We start from the raw sequence: 12960 nt of genomic DNA on the forward strand, positions 1-12960 counted from the left end.
ACACTAGCAAGAATACATTCCTATCCTTGGTATGCTATCTTGGTCTTGACACCCCATTCTACTTCATGACTATAGATCCTCAGCTGACTTTCCTAAATTTGAGCAGGCAAATTTGAGCAAGATATGTCTACTGACTTTACCAGTATCTGAGATTGGCTTCTCTGTCAGTAGCCACCCAAAGCCAAGACACCCAATTCCCCTATCTGAATTCCCTGCACAGAACTAAGCTCTCTGAGTATGATGTTTGATTTGTTTGTGGCTTATCTACTTAGACACAGAGATAGTCGGGCATCATTTTTCTCAAGACCTTGCTGTTTTAATATGTATTTCTTTGTGAATGACCTTTATTTGCTGTGATTTTTTTTTTTACATTATTGATTTTGTGCTAAGAAAAAGGCAGGGGAAAAAATGATCACAAATTCCTTCCTGATGTTTGAAATCCTGAAAAGATGTGAAGAAAATCAAGCATGCAATCAACTAAAGTAAGGTTAGAAGAAAGAGGATTTCCCCTAACACATTACATTATTTACTTCAAGGACACTCAAGACAAAATGTTCCTTTTCTTATTTTATGCATAGATGCTATGAGTTAGAGTCTAAAAGCTACTAAATATGGGTAGTTCTACAAGTGCATCCACCTCAGTATCCAAAATCATAACAGTTAAATTTTGTATGATTTGGCAAGCTATTGGGAGGAGCTGAAATATGTCAAACATTACTCATGTCAACTAATGCAACTGCATTCCCAGACTCCCAAAAAAGCTACCCAATCAAGTTCTTTGAAGAGCAGAAGAAATCCATACGTACAAAAAGAGTTTTATGAAAATACCCTTATTAAAAGACAAAAAAATCAAATGAAAAACAATAAGCTGACTGAAAAAAATTAATAAAAGAATGAGTCTTACATTAAACCTGAGCAAGAAAAAATGCTTTGGGGATAGCATGGAGGTAGGGTGTTTGCCTTGCATGCAGAAGGATGGTGGTTCGAATCCCCGCATCTCATATGGTCCCTTGAGCCTGCCAGGAGCGATTTCTGAGCACAGAGCCAAGAGTAATCCCTGAGCGCTGCCAGGTGTGACCCAAAAAAACAACAACAACAACAAAAAGAAAAATGCCAAGTGAGCTATTTGGCCAATATTATGAACGATATTGTATCTTCAGCATTTTTGAAAAAGACTGATGCCTAGTAACCCAGAATGTAACTAACTGTAAGTGACTGAGGTGTCTGTGTTCTAAATGGTCCATTATTAGAAGAAAGCCATATGAAAAAAGAATTACAAAAGACATCAGAGAGGTGGAAGGCAGTGAAGACACGGGCAGCAGATGATCACCTTCAGAAGGACCAGAAGAGTCCAGCTCTGCACCTCTACATCTCACCCACCTGCTCAACAGGGCCAGGAGAAAGCACATCTCACAGAAATGCCAGAATGAGCATGGCCTTTTGCCCTCAATGCTCCAGCATGGCAAAACATGGCCCAGCAAGGAATGCCCCAAACTGACATCAAAGGGAGATACTTGTTTTTTATTTTAATTTATTTTGACTCATTTATTTAACTGTGAGATACAGTTACAAAATTGCTCGTGATTGAGTTGCAGTTAAACAATGTCCACCAGCACATTTAGTAACAGCAATAGCCACAGTTTGCTTCCTGCCCTTCCCATTGCCTGCCTCTGTATGGTAGACATTTTTCTTCTCCCTGCCCCCTCACTTTCCATTTTCCCCTTTTTTATCTCTCTTCCAATTTTCCCTTTTAAACAATGGCTTGCAACATGGTTAATGAAGGGATACTCTGCATATTTATTTCCTTTCAACACCCAGTTCTTGTCCAGAGTGATCATTAGCAAACTATCATTGTCCCAGTGGTCCATTCTCTACTCTGTGCTGCTCTACTTTTGCCAAGCTTCCTACCAGGGACTGGTCCTCCTGGTCAGAGGAAATACTTGTGAGGGGCAAATTTACATTTCTGAGTCCCTTAACCAGAAAGTTCCTTTTCCAGACAGCTACTAGTGTCTCCCAACTCCCTGTCAGTGTTTATTCATTCACTTAAAAAGGTAAGATTGGGGGCCAGAGAGATAGCATGGAGGTAGGGCATTTGCCTTGCATGCAGAAGGATGGTGGTTCAAATTCCAGCATCTCATATGGTCCCTCGAACGTGCCAGGAGCGATTTTTGGGTGTAGAGCCAGGAATAAACCCTGAGCGCTGCTGGGTGTGATTCAAACACCAAAAGAAAAGAAAAAAAAGTTAAGATTGATCTGCAAAGTACTAAAAAACTTAAAGCAGAACTAGAAACTGATCATCTCTGGATCCAAAAATATAAGAAAAAGGGATGATTCTGTAAACTCTTTGGGATCACAAATACTTTGGTTGACAAAATACTTTGGTTGATAGTAACATTCCCACAAATAATTCAAATGAGATTGTGTGATAATATTTTTTAATTATGTTGTGTGTCTCTGAATATACAGAAATAGGTAGAGACTGCTTTTTCTTAATTCTTTCATCTTTCTTACATTCATTAACTTATTTTTTAAACCACTATGCTATTTTTAGTCAATGGGGAATAGTCCAAAGTATTTTTATAAACTTCTAGTCCAAAGTATTTTTATAAACTTCTACAACAGACTTAATGATTACATTGGTAAACTTTTGGTAGCAAGTTTTCATTTATGAAATACATTTATTTAACTGACTAAAATACAACACAAATTCTATCCATAATTTATCACACAGCAGCCAAATGATCTTCACAGATGCCTAAAAGCACTCTTTAATGGATACCTTTAAAGACTTATTACGAGAAAGACAGGTCCCCTGTTTGTGATGTCAGGCTGGGAAAATATACACCTGCCCAGTGGTTCCCGACTGTGAGAAACTGTGAGTGTTGCCTGTGCGTGTTTTTCCACTGTCCTGTCTCCTGAACCTCTTGGGAGGGGGCCGAAAAGGGCCAAGAAAAATAGCTCTCCAAGAGGCTCCTGAAGAGCACGGCCGCTCTGCTTTGCTTAGCGGCCTAGCGCTCTTTTTTTTTTTTTTTTTTTTTAAATTTTTAATTATGAGAACAAAGATGCAAAGAAAGAGGACAAGGTAAAGTTACAGTGGAAGGACAATCACCCATAACATAATTCTCAGAAGTCCCCTTGCTGATATCTTAACTTTGAAATTTCAGCCAAAGAACATTAAGATAAATAAGACAGAATCCATGTACAATTACTTTGTCCCTCAAGTTCCCAGATTGTAACACATTATAATATTTCTTAACAGCACACAAGGCAATCTAAAGCCATAAAACTTACATAACTCCTTAAACATTACAGGCATAGTATTTTTCTACATTTCCATGTACATGCATATTAGATTAAGTTAACCTAAAATTTTAAATGGGTTCTTTTTAAGGATTAGAGTCAAAGGAGCACAGTAAAAATGGTGTTAGAGTGGCAATTGTTGTTTGCATAGGCCCACCAAAATATGAGGGCATGGAAAGGAATGACCTTGGCCTAAATACAAAGAGACCCGACCCCTGAAGTTTCCTGGCACAAGTCCAACTCTAGGCTCCAGAAAAGCTAGATCATCCAATCCAAGACATTGTCTGTACTGCCAACACACTTTTATTTTTCACACAGTCTCTGTTGTTGGTATCATGTTTCTGTATTAAAGATCCTGGAATCTGCATATCCTACATTGAAGTCAGGATGTGGAGCATCCTCTCCTTTCACCTCACAATCAAAGGGCAATGCAGGGAGCCCTGTCCTGTAAGCAGGTCGTTGTTGTTGTTAAGTCTTCTCAGTGTTAAGGGAAGTCTCTTTTGAGCAGGTCGATACCTGAGCAGTGTAGGGTCTTCCGTCGTAGAGGATTACTTCTAGGTGATGTTATAAACAAGCCTGGATGTTTCGTGGATGGCTTCCCTGGTTCAGGGGTGAATGGAAAATGCCCTTTCTTCTGAGGTCTGTGCCAGGTCATATGGCAATGTTCAGGGTGTAAGGTCCCTTTGCACTACAAGATTTGTGTGTTCCAATCTCTATTAAATAGGATCTTATTTGTATGTATAGTATTTTCCCATTTTAATGTGCCTATGCAAAAAAGAAGCAATGCCACGTGGTGTTATTGACGCATATGGGGGCTATAAGAACAAGTCCAACTGATTCCCATGATATGGTTCAATCATAAGCATTAAACTGGGGGACTCTTTCACCAAAATTCCTTGTTAAACAGCTCATAAAGAGAAGATAAAAAGTGGTTAGAATTGTCACTGTATAAGACAACATTTAGTAAGAATTATAGCTGTCAGAGAAAAAACACAAAATATTCTAAAGAAATATGTGTCCATTTTATGTATCTTGAAACAGTTTGGGGTTGTTGCACACAATGCACGGCTTTGGTCTGTGATTAGGATTGTACAGTACTGAAGTTAAAAAGAGTAATGTAGGTTAGTGACGTTTGGGGGGGTTAGAGAGTTAAGGAGTAAAAAAGAGCTTTGTAGGGTTGTGGGATAGGGCAGAATACAAAATGAACATTCTGGATAGGCAAAACATAACATAAGGATAAGGATACTCTTAATGCTTAAAGTGCATGCGGGGGCACCCAGAAATCCTGGCATGCGGAGTGTTCTGAGCCCAGCCCTGCCTCTGTAGTTTTTGGATGCATAGGGAGGAATTTCTCACCCCCCGCCCCCCAGGGCCCGATTAACCAGGCGTGGCCCTGAAGACCTGCCTGGTATGGGGGGATCTCAGTCCCCTGGACTAAGTGGTCAGCCCAGGGGGCCTGTGGCTAGTTGTCCTGCCCAGAGCCCCCAACATACCAGTCAAAGGCACTCAGAAATCCTGGCATGTGGAGTGTTCTGAGCCCCACCCTGCTGCTGTAGTTTTTGGATGCATAGGGAGGAATTTCTCACCCCCCTCCCCCCAGGGCCGATTAACCAGGCATGGCCCTGAAGACCCGCCTGCTGTGGGGGGATCTCCGTTCCCTGGACTAGCACTCTTTCTAATAAAAGAACGCCACTGCACACTGTGCCTGTCTGTATTTCCTGAATACCTGAAGCTCTCCTCAGAGGCCTAGGGAGCGCACCCCCAAAAAACTGTCCCATAGAGGCAGCAGAAGAGCGTGGCTGCGCATTCTTTCTAACCAATAAACCCCACCACAACACGAAGAAAAAAATCACGCTACAAGCGTGACAATGAGAAAACCTCACAGGCAAACACCATGCACAAAGAATGAAGATGATAGCTCGGATGATCTAAAAAATTCCAACTATCTGATGAACCTCTCGGATAAGGAGTTTAGAATCGAAATATGGAAGATGTTTGTAGAACTCAAATAAAGCACAGATCGATCTGAGCACAACACAAAGACAGAAATCAGAAAACTCCAAATGGAAATAATAGATCTAATAAACATGGTAGCTCAACTGAAAAACTCAGTGGATGGCCTCTCCAGCAGGCTAACAGCAGCTGAGGACAGAATCAGTGTGCTGGAAGATGAGATGCAGAAAAACTCAACACAGCAGAAGAAATTGGAAAAGAACCTTAAGACAAACGATCAGGCAATGGAAAAAAGTACTCAAGGAATGTGAACAGATGAAAATAGAAGTCTTTGATAAACTCAACAGAAACAACATAAGAATGATTGGAGTCCCAGAGGCCCAGGTAGGAGATCTCCAGTAAGAATCAACTGTCAAAGACAACATCAAAGAGATACTCCCAGAGGTAAAGACTACATGCAATCAAATCCTGCATGCCCAAAGAGTACCAGCTAAAAGAGACCCAAAGGAAAACACCCCAAGACACATTCTCGTTACAATGACAAATCCCACAGATAGAGATAGAATACTGAAAAACAGCAAGATTAAAAAGAAAAATTACATTCAAAGGAGCATCCCTAAGACTTACAGCAGACATGTCACAAGAAACTCTCAAGGCCAGAAGACAGTGGTGGGATACTGTGACAAGACTGAATGAAATGGATGCCTCACAGAAAATACTACACCCAGCCAGACTAACGTTCAGGTTTGAAGGAAGGATACATAGCTTCATGGATTAAAAAAAAACAGCTCAGAAACTTCACAGATGAAAAACTAGCCTTAAAGGAAACACTGAAAGGTCTACTTTAAGACATGAGAGACCAACAAACACAGCAAACTTATCTACAAAGATAACAGTATATCCTATGACAATTATCTCCCTAAAAGTCAATAGACTAAATTCACCAATTAAAAGACAAAGAGTGGCAAAATGGGTCAAAAAGATGAATCCAACCTTCTGCTGCCTAAAACAAAAAACACACCTGAATAGTCAAGAACAAACATAGACTCAAAATCAAAGGCTGTAGGAAAATCATCCAAGCAAACAACACCCTTAAAAAAGCTGGGGTTGCCATATTAATATCTGATGACACCAAGTTTATACTCAGAAAAGTGGTAAGGGACAAAGATGGACACTATGTACTAATCAAGGGATATGTGCAACAGGAAGATATCAGACTATTAAACATATATGCACAAAATGAGAAACCAGCAAATTATCTAATACAATTACTGACAAATCTAAAGTAAGACATCAATAATAACACAATAATTGTAGGAGACCTCAACACGGCCCTGTCAACACTTGATAGGTCAACTGAACTGAAACCCAACAAAAACATACTAGCCCTGAAAAGAGTAATGGAAGAAAGAGGACTAGTAAATATATAGAGGACACTCCACCCCAAAAAACCTGGATACACATTCTTCTTCAATGTACATGGGTCATTTTCCAGGATACACTACATGCTGACACATAAAGCAAACCTTCATAAAATCAAGAAGACAGAAATCTTACACGCTACCTTTGCTGACCACAAGGCTATGAAATTAGATGTGAACTACAAAGGGACACAGAAGAAATACTTTAACAACTGGAAATTAAACAGCCTGCTACTGAATAACCAGTGGGTCTGAGATGAAATCAAAGAGGAAATCAAAACTTTCCTGGAAACAAATGATAATGAAGACACAAACTGACAGAAACTATGGAACATAGCAAAAGTGGTCCTGAGAGGAAAATTTATAGCTTTACAAGCACATATCAGGAATGAAGAAGGGGCATACCTAAATAACTTTATGACGCAGCTCATAAAATTAGAAAATGACCAACAAAAGGAACCAAAAATAGGGAGACAGACGGAAATAACAAAAATAAAAGCAGAAATCAATGAACTAGGAAACCAAAAAACAATCCAAAAGATCAATGAAAGCACAAGCTGGTTCTTTGAAAAAATAAACAAGATTGATAGACCATTGGCAAAAATCACAAACAGAGAGAGAGAGAGAGAGAGAGAGAGAGAGAGAGAGAGAGAGAGAGAGAGAGAGAGAGAGAGAGAGAGAGAGAGAGAGAGAGAGAGAAAGAGAGAGAGAGAGAGAGAGAGAGAGAAACTTGATAACCCGTATTAAAATGAAACATGGGAGGGAGATCACGACAGATGTTGCAGAGATCCGAAGGGTAATCAGAGACTACTTTGAGAAACTATACGCTACTAAACATGAGAACATAGAAGAAATAGATAAATTCTTGGACACTTATAACCTTCCACAGTTGAGTAAGGAGGATGTAGCATATATAAACACCCATCACTATTGAAGAAAAGGAAACAATAATCAAACTTCTGTCTAAAAAGTAAAACCCAGGCCCAGATAGATTTACTAATGAATTCTTTCAAACCTTTCAAGAGGAACTACTACCAACCCTAGCCAGGCTCTCCATGAAATTGAAAAACACGGGAACCCTCAGAAACAGCTTTTATGAAGCCAACATCACCATGATAACAAAACCAGACAAAGATGCTCCAAAAAGGAAAATTACAGACCAATATCCCTGATGAATGTAGATGCAAGGATCTTAAACAAAATCCTGGCAAAATAGGATCCAATGCATAATCAAGAAGATCATACACTACGACCAAGAAGGTTTCATCCCAGGAATGCAAGGATGGTTTAACATCTGTAAATCTATCAACATCATACACAACATCAACAACAAGAAAAATAGGGCCCGGAGAGATAGCACAGCGGCGTTTGCCTTGCAAGCAGCCGATCCAGGACCAAAGGTGGTTGGTTCGAATCCCGGTGTCCCATATGGTCCCCCGTGCCTGCCAGGAGCTATTTCTGAGCAGACAGCCAGGAGTAACCCATGAGCACCGCCGGGTATGGCCCAAAAACCAAAAAGAAAAATCACATGATCATATCAATAGATGCAGAGAAAGCATTTGATAACGTCCAACACCCATTCTTGATCAAAACTCTCAGCAAGATGGGAATGGAAGGAACCTTTTTCAATCTAGTTGAAGCCATCTATCACAAGCCAATGGCAAATATTATCCTCAATGGAGAAAAACTAAAAGCCTTTCCTCTAAATTCCGGTACAAGACAAGGCTGTCCGCTCTTACCACTCCTATTCAACATAGTACTAGAAGTTCTTGCTATACCGATCAGGCAAGAAAAAGATATCAAGGGAATCCAGACAGGAAAGAAAGAAGTCAAGCTTTCACTTTTTGCAGATGACATGATATTCTACTTAGAAAACTCTAAAGATGGGCCCGGAGATATATAACAGCGGTGTTTGCCTTGCAAGCAGCCGATCCAGGACCTAAGGTGGTTGATTCGAATCTTGGTGTCCCATATAGTCCCCCGTACCTGCCAGGAGCTATTTCTGAGCAGACAGCCAGGTGTCACCCCTGAGCACTGCCGGGTATGGCCCAAAAACCAAAAAAAAAAAAAAAAAAAAAAAAGATAAGAAAACACTAAAGACTCTACCAACAAGCTTCTAGAAACAATAGACTCTTATAGCAAGGTGGCAGGCTACAAAATTAACACACAGAAATCAATGGCCTTTTTATACACCAATAATGCTAGAGAAAAGATGGACATCAAGAAGGCAATACCATTCATATTAGTGCCACACAAACTCAAATATCTGGCAAAACTAACGAAGAAAGAGAGAGAATTTTGATAACTCGCATTAGGAATAAAAAAGGAGAGATCACTACTGATATGGCAGAGATCCAAATGGTAATCAGAAACTACTTTGAGAAACTCTATGCCACTAAAGATGAGAACCTGGAAGAAATGGATAAATTCTTGGACTCTTATAATCTTTCACGGTTGAATGAAGAGGATGAAGCACAACTAAACACCCCCATCACTATTGAAAAAGTTAAGACAGTAATCAAATGTCTGCCCAAAAACAAAATCCCAGACCCAGATGGATTCACTAATGAATTCTTTCAAACCTTTCAAGAGGAACTACTACCAATCCTGGCAAAACTCTTTCATAAAATCGAAAAAACAGGAACACTTCCAAATAGCTTTTATGAAGCCAACATCACCTGGATACCTAAACCAGACAGATATGCTACGAGAAAAAAATTGCAGACCAATATCGCTGATGAACACAGTTGCAAAAATCCTCAACTAAATCCTGGCAAATAGGATTCAATGACTCATTAAGGAGATCATCCACTACGATCAAGTACGTTTCATCCCAGGAATGCAAGGATGGTTTAACATCCGTAAATCTATCAACATAATACACAACATCAACAACAAGAAAAATAGAAATCACATGATCATTTCAATAGACACAGAGAAAGCATTTGATAAGGTCCAAAACCCATTCTTGATCAAAACTCTCAGCAAGATGGGAATGGAAGTAACCTTTCTCAATATAGTTAAGGCCATCTACCACAAGCCAGTGGCAAGTATTATCCTCAATGGAGAAAAACTAAAAGCCTTCCCTCTAAATTCTGGCACAAGACAAGGCTGTCCTCTCTCACCACTCCTATTCAACATAGCACTGGAAGTACTTGCTATAGCGATTAGGCAAGAAAAAGATATCAAGGGAATCCAGATAGGAAAGGAAGAAGTCAAGCTCTCCTCTTTGCAGATGACATGATACTCTACTTAGAAAACACTAAAGACTCTATGAAAAAGGTTCTAGACACAGTAGACTCATATAGCATGGTGGCAGGCTACAAAATTAACACACAAAAATCAATGGCCCTTCTATATACCAATAGCAATAAGGAAGATATGGACATTAAGAAAACAACCCCATTCACAATAGTGCCACACAAACTCAAATATCTTGGAATTAACTTGACTAAAAATGTGAAGGACCTATACAAAAAAAACTATAAAACTCTGCTCCAAGAAATAAGAGAGGAAACGCGGAAATGGAAGCACATACCCTGCTCATGGATTGGCAGGATTAACATTATTAAAATGGCTATACTCCCCAAAGCATTGCACAGATTTAATGCGATTCCTCTAGCAGGGGTCTCAAAATCACAGCCTGCGGGGCGTTTGCGGCCCTCCATACAACATTGTGTGACCCTGCCCCAGAGGAATCTCTTCTTTTTTTGTTTTGTTTTAGTTGTTTGGGTCACACCCCAATGTTCAAGGCTTACTACCGACTTTGCACTCAAGGATCACTCCGACTTTGCCTACTGCGGCCCCCAGGTCAATTGAGTTTGAGACCCTTACTCTATAGATACCCATGACATTCTTCAAGGAAGTGGATCACGCACTTTTGATATTCATTTGGAACAATAAACACCCTAGAATAGCTGGAGCAATCATTGGGAAAAAGAATATGGGAGGAATTACTTTCTTCAACTTTAAACTTTACTACAAAGCAATAGTTATCAAAACAGCATGGTACTGGAATAAAGACAGGCCCTCAGATCAGTGAAATAGGCTTGACTATTCAGAGAATGTTCCCCAGACATACAATCACCTAATTCTTGATAAAGTAGCAAAAAATCCTAAATGGAGCAAAGAAAACCTCTTCAACAAATGGTGTTGGCAAAACTCGCTAGCCACTTGCAAAATACTTGAACTTAGACCCCGAGCTAACATCATGTACAAAGGTAAAATCCAAATGGATGAAAAAACCTCGATATCAGACCCAACACCATAAGATATATAGAACAACACGTAGGTAAAACACTCCAGGACATTGAGACACAGGCATCTTCAGGGAGGAAACTGCACTCTCCAAGCAAGTGAAAGCAAAAAATAACAGATGGGAATACATTAAGCTGGGAAGCTTCTGCACCTCAAAGGAAATAGCGCCCAGGATACAAGAGCCACTGACTGAGTGGGAGAAACTATTTACCCAATACCCATCAGATAAGGGCTAATCTCCAAAATATACAAGGCACCGACAGAACTTTACAAGAAAAAAACATCTAATCCCATCAAAAAAATGGGGAGAAGAAATGGACAGACACTTTGACAAAGAAGAAATACAAATGGCCAAAAGACAAATGAAAAATGCTCCACATCACTAATCATCAGGAAGATGCAAATCAAAACAACTATGAGGTACCACCTCACACCCCAGAGATTGGCACACATCACAAAGAATGAGTACAAGCAGTGTTGGGAGGGATGTTGAGAGAAAGAAACTCTTATCCACTGCTGGTGGGAATGCCGTCTAGTTCAACCTTTATGGATGCGATCCAGCTATACCACTTCTAGGAATATACCCTAGGAACACAAAAATACCATACAAAAATCCCATCCTTACACCTATATTCATTGCAGCACTATTTAACATAGCAAGACTCTGGAAACAGCCAAGATATCTTTCAACAGATGAATGGCTATAGAAACTGTGGTACATATACACAATGAAATATTATGCAGTTGTCAGGAGAGATAAAGTCATGAAATTTACCTAAACATGGTTGTACACGGAATCTATTATGCTGAGTGAAATAAGTCAGAGAGAGTGAGAAAAACGCAGAATGATCTCACTCATCTATGAGTTTTAAGAAAAATGAAAGACGGGGCTGGTGAGGTGGCGCTAGGGGTAAGGTGTCTGCCTTGCAAGCGCTAGCCAAGGAAGGACCTCAGTTCGATCCTCCGGCATCCCATATGGCCCCCCAAGTCAGGGGCAATTTCTGAGCGCTTAGCCAGAGCATCAAACGGGTGTGGCCTGAATATCCAAGAAGAAGGAGGAAGAAGAAGAAGAAGAGGAGGAGGAGGAGGAGGAGGAGGAGGAGGAGGAGGAGGAGGAGGAGGAGGAGGAGGAGAAAAATGAAAGACATTCTTGCAATAATAATTTTCAGACACAAAAGAGAGAAGGGCTGGAAGTTACAGCTCACCTCATAAAGCTCCCACAAATAGGGATTTTAGTTAGATAAATAACTACATTTTGAACTATCCTAATAATGAGAATGTATGAGGGAAATAGAAAGCCTGTCTAGAGTACAGGCGGGGTTGGGTTGGGAGGAGGGAGATTTGGGACATTGGTGATGGGAATATTGCACTGATGATGGGTGGGTTCTTTACATGACTGAAACCCAAACACAATCATGTATGTAATTAAGGTGTTTAAATAAAATATATATAAAAAAGAAACTGTGGTACATATACACAATGGAATATTATGCAGCCGTCAGGAGAGATGAATCATGAAATTTTCCTATACATGGATGTACATGGAGTCTATCATGCTAAGTGAAATAAGTCAGAGGGGGAGACAGAGAGGCAGAATGGTCTCACTCATCTATGGATTTTAAGAAAAATAAAAGTCATTTTTGCAACAATCCTCAGAGACAATGAGAGGAGGGCTGGAACTTCCAGCTCACTTCATGAAGCTCACCACAAAGCGTGATGAGTGTAGTTTTAGAAATAACTACACTGAGAACTACCATAATCATATGAATGAATGAGGGAACTGGAAAGCCTGTCTAGCGTATAGGTGGGGGTGGAATGGGATGGAAGGGGGTTTGGGACATTGGTAGTGGGATTGTTGCACTGGTGAAGGGGGGGTGTTCTTTACATGATTGAAACCTAATCACAATCATATTTGTAATCAAGATGTTTAAAATAAAGAAAAAATTTTAAAAAAATAATAAAAATAAAACCAAAAAAATAAAGCCTTAGTACATAGAAAACTGTAAACTATTAAAAAATTATTTCACTA

General features: G+C 39.9%; 1 protein-coding gene across 10 annotated transcripts in view; it reads right to left on the reverse strand.

The window, feature by feature from the left end:
• The window catches only part of CAMK2D (calcium/calmodulin dependent protein kinase II delta), a 337798-nt gene that overhangs the window by 221006 nt on the left and 103832 nt on the right, over nucleotides 1-12960 (reverse strand). The window lies entirely within an intron of this gene.

Source organism: Suncus etruscus, chromosome 14 (genome assembly GCF_024139225.1).
Source record: "Suncus etruscus isolate mSunEtr1 chromosome 14, mSunEtr1.pri.cur, whole genome shotgun sequence".
Lineage (NCBI taxonomy): Eukaryota > Metazoa > Chordata > Mammalia > Eulipotyphla > Soricidae > Suncus > Suncus etruscus.